Here is a 9,510-nt window from a genome sequence, read left to right as displayed (position 1 = left end):
AGTATTATTATACACACAGTCTTCTGTTGCGTATGTTGTATGTATTTAGCACAAATTTCGAACATGGTATCAGAGCCATGGTTCCATCTAATTGAATCTTTATATGCATATCTAACTCATAGAGGACTTTGTACTCATAGAGGACTAGTTTAATTAAAAGATGTTAATTAATACAAGTTGTTTTGTAATTAGTTATACTAGCTGTTGATTCAAAAATGTTATTTTTGGTTCATAAGTTTTTAAGAGTAAAAACACTTGTATAAATTACAAAACACTTATTTACAACTAGTGTAGTTGTATGTTAGAAGTATGATAGTCCTATTTGAGTTAGGATAATATCTATGTTATCTAGTTTTCCAATTTGTTGCATAACTAGATAGATGCATATTTCTTAATGTTGATTAAGTTATATATTTTATATTATCTTGCGTAAATGTTATGTTTATGGATGATAGTGGACAACGATTCTCTTGCATTTCTTGTATTGATGTAATATAGCTAGAAATATAATATTATTTATGACCTCTTTCCTCCTCGAGCATGGGCTACGCCTACGGGTTAAGGCACTTGCTCACCGATCATGGGCTACGCCTACAGTTATAGGTCCTTGTTCGGGTGTGGGGTGAGGGGGGTATGGTTGTTTAGTTAAGTTATTTCATTTATTGCTTTTATTTTACATTCAATGCAATATTATTACCCATCCTACAAGATGGGTTTTTCATAATAAATAGGGTTTGCACGTCCTATGAATATGTGATTGTAATAGTACGGGATTTGTAAGGGAGCTTACACTACAAGGAGTTGCAAATTGCTTGTCAAAATGTAATTAGTGTAGTTACATTTTTTTCCTTAAGTTGTCCACTACCATTCCATATTGCTTATATATATATATATATATATATATATCAATGTTGGTTGTGCCCCAATTGTAGATGTCAATACAATTGGGTGATATATTCTACAAAGTTAATATCTCTATCTCACTAGAGAAATAGTTTTTTATTATAATAAAAAAACTCATTTTAAACTTTGTGAGACATGACAATAAGAGTTTATTGACCATAGAGTGGTGAGACAGACATTAACATAACGTTAGTGTGAAAGATAAATAAACCTAAAACATCTAAAAGAAATGTATTTAGAACGAACATTTAACTAGTGTCAAGGAAAGTAATTATGAGAAATAGCTCATGGGGTGATACCCAACTTAAGATTAGGGGTGATGCCTAATCTTTCACGCTATAGTCTTAAAGAGCGTTGGTTACTTAATTAAGGTCCGATGAATATTCCCGGTGAGTATCTCGGAACCCTCCCACCAATCTTGTACTTACCTGGCTAGTTTAATTGTTGCAAGTATAAATATAGAGCATTTTTAAACTATATCAAGTTTGTTTACGGTAAAAGATTTATAAAATCGTCCGTAGCCTTCCATCATTTTAGTTGAATACTACTAAGCTTATAAATACTTTGTTTGTTAGCTATCGTCAAGGCAATACTATTCTATGGCTAAGTAGTATTCATCTGTATATAAGATATAAGGATAGCTTAAGTTGGTTATGCAACTTTGTTGGCATTCGTCAAGAGTATGCATAAGTTAAATTTAAGCCGGTCAAGAAATAATGGGTCCAACTTAATTAGCTTTTTATGATTTGTTGGCCATCGTCAAGGTCATAAAAGACTAGAGACAAAATCATATCAAGAATTACAAGAATGTAAAAGACAAAAAATGTCCACCAATTTTGGAGTATATCGATTTGTTGGCCATCGTCAAGGTTGATACATTCAATGATAATTGGATCTTGATCCCACTTAAAAACAAGGGGTTGTTCCGATCACCTCTTATAAAGGATTTTTGAGGGACTCGAAAAATAGTGGGAGGCATAACTTAGATAAAAAAAAATAAACCAAATCTATTTTATGTATTGAACATCTACTAAAATATTTTTTCTCTCTCTTTCAGGTCATCATGTCTGGCTTAAAAATCATACTAGAACAGAACAAGTTAACCGGTCCTAACTATAAAGACTGGTTGATGAATGTTAAAATTACCCTAACTTATGACAAAGTAGCATATGTCCTCACAACACCGGAACCCGTTCTAGACCCAGAACCCACTGTAGCGGACAATGAAATCCGTATAAAGTGGGATAGAGATTGTTCACTTTCTTAATACCTCACAATTAGCTCTATGGATTTGGTCCATCAGAGGCAACATGAGAATATGGATGTCAGATCCATATTTCGTAATACAAAAGAACTGTATGGCGAGCAACCGCGACAAATGAAGTACGTAGCGTTTAGGAATTTGTTCCAAACAAAAATGACTGTGGGATCTTCTGTTGGGGACCACGTCCTCAAAATGATCGCCTATATCAATGAGCTTAAACTTTTGAACGCGGGTCTAGATGCAGATAGATATACAAATATTGTTTTGCAGTCCTTAACACCAGCCTACTCCCGATTCATATCACAGTTCTTGATGATAGATCTGGAGCCTACTCTTCTCGCCCTACTTAATTTGTTAAGACATGAGAAAATTTCTATGAAAAAGTGACAAGCACCAACATTGGTTATAGGGAAATCTTCTTCCACTTCTAGCAAACTGGTTGCAAAAAAAAGGGAATGAAGAAAACTACTAAACCAAAGAAAGGTGTTAAGAATGCTGTCAAGAAGGACAAAGGGAAGGCAAAAATGACGACTTCAGAATGCTTTCATTATCACAAGTCAGGACACTGGAAAAGAAACTATCCTGAATTCCTAGCCTCACTTAACAAGAAGAAGTAAGTTGTTGTTTCATCTTCAGGTGTGTTGGTTACTCAGAATTAATTTTTTATAAATCCTACATCTTGGGTATTAGATTCAGGGTCAAGATCTCACATCTGTAGTTTGTTACAGGTGCTGAGAAGTTATAAAAAGCTTGGTGCTGGAGAGATAACCCTACAAGTTGGTAATGGTGCAATAGTTGCAGCAGTTGCAGTTAGGCATTTTCATCTAGCTTTACCAAATGGAAACATTTTGATTTTGAATAGCTGCTATTTTGTACGAACTATGATGTATAATATAATATCCATATCTTTATTAGATAAAGATGGATATATGTTCAAGTTGGAGAACAATGTTATGAATATCGTATATAATCAAAAGTTGATTGCTTATGGAACATTGTGTAATAGCATCTATATTCTTAATCAAAACACAATTCTGAATACTCATCACACTGATAAAAGAAAGCACTCAGTTTTGAAGGACATTTTCTTATGGTATTGTAGACTTGGTCATATTAATAAAGAAAGGCTTGGCGAGCTATATAAGCATGGATATCTAGATCCATTTGATTTTGAGTCTTACGATACTTGTAAGTCTTGTCTTAAAGGTAAAATGATCAAGACTCCATTTATAGGAACTGGAGCAAGAGTTACAGAACTCTTAGAACTGATACATAGTGATGTATGTGGTCCTATGTCTACAATGGTCAGATGTGGCTACTCCTACTTTATTACTTTTATTAATGATTTTTTAAGATTTGGACATGTGTTTTTGATGAAACACAAGTCTGAAATATTTGAGAAATTTATCGAGTATAAAAATGAAGTAGAGAATCAAACGAGCAAGAAAGTTAAAATTCTTCGATCGGATCGATGAGACGAATACTTGAGCTCAGAATTCTTAGGGTTTTTAAAAGAGAATGATATTCTCTCTCAGGTTACTTCACCCTTTACACCACAGCTTAACGACGTGTCATAAAGGAGGAATCGTACCCTATTAGATATGGTACATTCCAAGATGAGTAATGCTGAGTTATTTTTTTTATTCTGGGGGTATGCGTTGGAAACAACAACACACATACTGAATAGGGCTCCGACTAAAGCAGTGTCTAAACCTTCATATGAGATATGGTATGGGATGAAACCATATCTTAATTATATTAAGATTGGGGATGTCATGCTTATGTAAAAAATCAAGATCCCAAAAAGTTAGAGGCACGCTCAGTATTGTGTAAATTTATAGGATATCCAAGGAATTCCCATGGATATCAATTCTACCACATCGATAAACAAAAGATAATTGTTTCTCAGTATGCTATATTCTTGGAGAAGGAATTTCTTGAAAAAGAAATCAGTGGGAGCATGGTAGAACTAGAAGAAATTTTAGAGATACAAATCAATACTGATAATTTAGTAGAACCGGATAATTCAGTTGTACCAAAAGGACCTCAACCACTCCGCAGATATCCAAGGCGATCTCATGCACCTAAGAGACACTATGATTTTCTTGTTAAAGGTAGCATGTTAGATCACGTCATAGATGATGACGAACCTTTGAGTTATTAGCAAGCATCTCAGAGTAGGGACTCTGTTGTTTGGCATGATGCAATAAAATCCGAAATAGACTCTATATACACCAACAAAGTATGGATCTTAGACAATGCTCCTACAGGGGTGATACCCATAGGTTGTAAATGGTTGTTTAAGAAAAAGTTGGGTGTAAACGGGAAAGTAGAGACTTTTAAAGCTAGACTGGTAGCTAAAGGTTTTTGTCAAAGACCTGGTTTGGACTATGATAAAACATTTTCTCCAGTGGCTATGCTAAAGTCTATTCGGATCTTACTTGCTATAGCTGCTCACTATGACTACGAGATCTGGCAAATGGACGTCAAAACTGTATTTCTAAATGGTGATTTAGAAGAGTGCATATATATGTCTCAACCAGAGGAATTTATAGTCAGTGGGAGCAGTGAAAAAGCATGTAAGTTGCTTAAAGTCATTTATGAACTGAAGCAAGCATCACAGAGATGGAACATTTGTTTTGATGATGATATCAAAGAGTTTGGTTTTATCAAAAATCCAGATGAACCATGTGTGTATAAAAGGATAATTAGGAGTATAGTATCATTTTTTATTTTGTATGTAGACGATATACTCTTAATCGGTAATGACATACCGTCATTACAAGCAGTTAAAATTTGGCTATCAAAAAGATTTTCCATGAAAGATTTGGGTGAAACATCCTGAATACTGGATATTCAGATCTATAGAGATAAATCTAGAAGGATATTAGGATTATCCCAATCTAGATACATTAGCAAAGTGCTAAAGCAGTTTAGCATGAAAAATTCTAAGAAAGGTTTTGTACCTGCATCACCTGGAATCTCCCTCTCTAAAAAGATGTCTCCTCAGACTAATGAAGAGAGAAAACACATGAGTCTAATTCCTTATGCCTCAGTAGTAGGATCAATCATGTATGCCATGTTATGTACTAGACCGGTAAGTAGATACCAATCTAATCATGGAGAAGAGCACTAGAAAGCAGTTAAAAATATACTTAAGTACCTAAAAAGGACTAAAGAGTTATTTTTGATATACAATAAAAGTGACCTCCAAATGGATGCTTTTTCCGACTTTAGCTTTCAGAGCGATATCGATGATAATAAATCTGTTTTAGGATATATTTTTATCCTTAATAGAGGGCCTGTCAGTTAAAAAAGTTCCACGTAGGACACATTAGCAGACTCTACTAGGGAAGCCGAATACATTACGGCAAATGATGCAGCCAAAGAAGCTGTCTGGATGAGGAAGTTCCTTTTATAGCTGGAAGTTGTTCCCATCATTAAAGATCCAGTACCTTTATACTGTGATAGTAATGTTGCAATAGCTCTGACAAAGGAACCCCGGTCTCACCATAAGTCCAGACACATTCTGAGAAAGTATCACTTGATCAGGGAGATAGTTGACCGCCAAGAGATCAAGATTGAAACAGTTAACACAAAAGATAATATAGCAGATCCATTCACAAAGGAAATTGCTCGTATACAATTTGAAAAACTTGTTGAGCTATTGGGTATTAGATACTACAATGGTTGGCCTTAGTACAAGTGGGAGTTTGTTAGATATAGATGCCCTACAGGCAATAATTGTATATTGTAATAGAACCTATATGAATATAACATCCTTATTCAAAATTATAGTATGCTGTTTTGGTCAGATTTATCTAGTATTTTAATACAGATAAAGTCCTTAGAATGATACTAGACTATAAGACATTTCGGATATGATCGTAATGAAGAGATCTGATTTGTCACTAACATATATTCTAAAATGTTCTTAGTCGATGAAGTGTTGAAATGAGACATCATCACTTTGGAAAGACTAGTGTATACTTTATTTCTCCTTTGGTAGGATGATGATCCATCTCTTGGATCATTAATGTGAGACATCAAGATATAGTATACAAGTGACTCATTAGTGCATGAGTTGACTGAATGACTCACTGAGAACATCTAGTTGGTAATTATACTTAACTGTCAAATAGAAGTTCTCAAGTGATGTAGTACATAGTAGTCTCTTGACCTGAGGCATGAGTGCAATATCTTACATGTCAGTATAGGTGTACTTAAACTTTTACCTAACCACAGTTCTCATTGAGTTATGCATAACGGTTCTTGTTGGGTGTATCCTGAGACATAAGTAGATATTAAGATGCCAAGATGAGATTCGTCTCTCCCAGTATAAGGGGTTGATGTCATAAGATTGTTTGATATAATTATAGCTAGAAAATCCTTGGCCGAGGTAAATAAGATAAACTGAGTGTCAGTTTGATCTTATAGGTTATGAGTTTAATATCAACAAACACTAATCAAGCTATTAGGGTTTGACAGTTTTTCATACCCTAGGCTCGATAGTTTGACATGGTTTGACGAAGAGACTAGACTGTACAATATTATTACTGAGTGGTCCTGATAAAATTGTGTTAGCATCTTACAAACATTTATCACAACTTATACCCGGGTAGTCTTCATGTGTAGCTAGCACCTCTGTTGTACTTGTGGATATGATCCACTGTCGAGTCTTATATTGGGCCCTAGAGTCACAACAAGTACGTACTTGAATCCTATGAAATATAATTTATAGAGTCAATGCGTATGATTGATACACATATATGATTTTCACCGGATACACATAGACGGTTATATGTATCGGTAAAATCAGAATGTTATGTGCTTAAGAAATGAATTTTAGTATTTTCCCCATAAAGTTAACTTTTAGTCAACTGGTTGACTTTTTGGTCAACAGTTGACTTTTGGTCACCTCATTGATTTTTTTGGTTATATGATGACTTATTAGTTAATGATTGGAAAAATTATGCAATATTGTATTTATGAAACACCATATTGATGTGATATTTTTATTTATAAAATACACACTTCATTATATATTGATTAATGAGTCATGAGATGAATTATTAAGGTGGTATGGTTTGGGCACATGGTTTTAGCACATAGTTTTGATTCTTCATAACTCTTTGCATGATTCATGAGATGAGTCATTGCATGACTCATGAAAGGAATCATTATATTTAGATGACTCATGACATGACTCATGAGATGAGTCATGACATATCTCACTCTATATATATGAGCTCTCTTTCTTATAGAAAGGTTAATAAAAAATTGGCTAAGTGGTTTTTTCCATAAGAGAATAAAAAAGAGAGATCTATCTCTTACTAAACTCTAGCAATCTTTGAGTAAGAGTAAGTAGTAGGATTTTAAAGTATCACGGGGTGGATATCTTACCTTGTGTCTCAAGAAGACTCTAATTTTATCAAGCTCACTTGAAGACTTAGAGATCCACTACAAGGAGGTTTGCAACAACATGGAGCAGGAGCTAGGGGTTGTTCGATCTTCCACCAAATCACGCTTCGAAATATGATTTTCTAATTCTTGTATGCTCTTTTTAATATAGGGATCATATTAGATTTAATTAGGATGATCCTAGCTTATTTTTCATGCTCTCTACATGCTTAGTATTATTATACATATAGTCTTCTGTTGCGTATTTTGCATATATTTAGTATGAATTTTCAACACAATTAACATGGTTGATAGAGGAAAGTCAACTCGACCTTCTACTTCTGACCCGCTCATATCGCATCGTCTAACCCGGTTACAATTGGGAACCATTAGATAAAGTGATTATCAGAGAATGCAGAGGGGATTATCCTCGGATGATGAAGCATCAAATATCAATTCTGCAACTGCTTCTAACAATACGGTATCCAGCACTTCTGAAATAAGACGATGAATTGTCGAGATCCAGTCACAGAGGACTTCATCCTCCAAACCTATCATAATAACCTATACATTGATATTTTGGAAGTTATGGGAGTATCTGTTTTCGTCGAAAGTTGTCTTCATCATTGATTTCATTAAAACTTTAAACGTTACAAATGAATTCAAACAACAAAGAAATAAAGATTACAACTTTCTTGAAAATAAACACAAGATCCGTTCGTCGTCTCTTGCTTGCGTGGGTCTTTAGCCTGTGACGGGGATGTTGATATCCGTGGACTACCTGGCAATCAGATCTGGTCCAGAGCTTCGTCGATCCGCGAAGAGATCTAGAAACTTGAAGCGCCTATCTCGATAAAAGCGAGATATTTGCTCTTCTTAGTATTACCACAACGGGATAATACTAAGGATCGGGTACGGGTGATGTAGATCTGACGAAGAAACTCTCTTGCGTTGAAGTACTCGATCACTCTTCACTCCGACAGGGCTTCGCCAATTCTCCAAAATTCCAGATCTAAAAAAATGAGGTCTAAGGCTTGTATTTATAGGCATGAGGGGTTGCGGAGCGGTTAAAACTACTTAAAGGGCCCAAATCCACGCTGAGACACCCTAGGGGTGTCTTGGCTTGGCCGAGACACCCTTGGGGTGTCTTGACTTGGCCGAGACACCGTAGGTGCCTCAGTTCAGCTTTGAGACGTTTTCAATGCCCGTTTGACTGTTTTCGCTGTAACTTCTTTGTCTGAACTCGGATCTGAGTGATTCCAAATGCGTTGGAAGTCTGACGAAGAATTCTATCAGTTCCAATGGTTAGATTATCTGTAGAATGAACGAGACACGAAGGACGTTGTTCCTTTTGTAAACATCGCGGGGTTCTCGATTAGCCTGTGTCTTCGTTATTCCGAAATCCTATCAGCTCACGTAGTTCGTCGGTTCACTTCAAGCTTTCACCGACATCAGTCGAACTCCTGTGAACCAGATAGTGATGTTCAATGTCGTTCTTTAACACTGAGCTGTTCGTGGAGACCCATAGGCAATTTTCAATGCCTACAGATAACCCCTCCAAAGCGTTCCAGACTCGTTTCTTTTATAGAAGAGGCTGGAATACTTTGAATGTGTTTGATCCAGCCTTCAGTCGGCGTAAAGGACCTGTAGTTAGCTTCAACTCTTGGCTCCTTTGATTTTCGGTCTATTCGATGCTTTGACGAATAACTGAAGTTCTTCCGGCACTGCGTTTATCGCCTGGCCGTCGTCAGAATCTCGAGTCTATCACTAGTGAGTTGAGTTTGGCTCGTGTCATTGAGTTGACTTTGAACTACCTCCATCACATTGTGTTGACTTAGGGTTTCGGATCACCATGTGTCGACTTTTTGTCGCAACACGTTGACCGGCGTTGACCTAGGGTTACGCGTTGACTGGCGTTGACTCTAGGGTTCTGAATCGTCGAA

This window comes from Asparagus officinalis, chromosome 7, assembly GCF_001876935.1.
Source record: "Asparagus officinalis chromosome 7, Aspof.V1, whole genome shotgun sequence".
NCBI lineage: Eukaryota > Viridiplantae > Streptophyta > Magnoliopsida > Asparagales > Asparagaceae > Asparagus > Asparagus officinalis.
This window is presented reverse-complemented; position numbering follows the sequence as displayed.